A 462-nucleotide genomic window follows, 5' to 3' on the forward strand; every position below is an offset into this window, starting at 1 on the left:
GTTGCAGTAACACATAACTGGGAGTAATCATTAAATAAACTTCCTGTCCACATTTTGACAGATGTTTTCATTTTACATTGTGATTGCTTGTTTCACAGGAAATGATACCTCGACTTGTTATATTGCTTGCATTATCATGAACGCGTACATGTTGATTAGTATTTTTCCTTTATACAAATACTGTCCGTGATGTGGTCGGGGAGGAGGGGGGGGGGGCTTTCAGGACGAGGTGAAGAGCGTCTAACATTTACTTGTATCAAAGGTTTATTCCCAGCAACCACAGGAGATGCATGTTTAGTGAGTTGTGTAGAAAATATGCCGTGGACACGTATTATTTGTAATGTTACGTGCGCATATTCTTATTACATTTGTTTATTCTTGTCTCGTTATTATCTTTATTACCTTATTAAATCCTCTGATGATTTAGTTGTGTAATAAAGTTATTATTATTATAACTACTAC

Source organism: Saccoglossus kowalevskii, unplaced genomic scaffold (genome assembly GCF_978046115.1).
Source record: "Saccoglossus kowalevskii unplaced genomic scaffold, keSacKowa6.1 SCAFFOLD_24, whole genome shotgun sequence".
Classification (NCBI taxonomy): domain Eukaryota; kingdom Metazoa; phylum Hemichordata; class Enteropneusta; family Harrimaniidae; genus Saccoglossus; species Saccoglossus kowalevskii.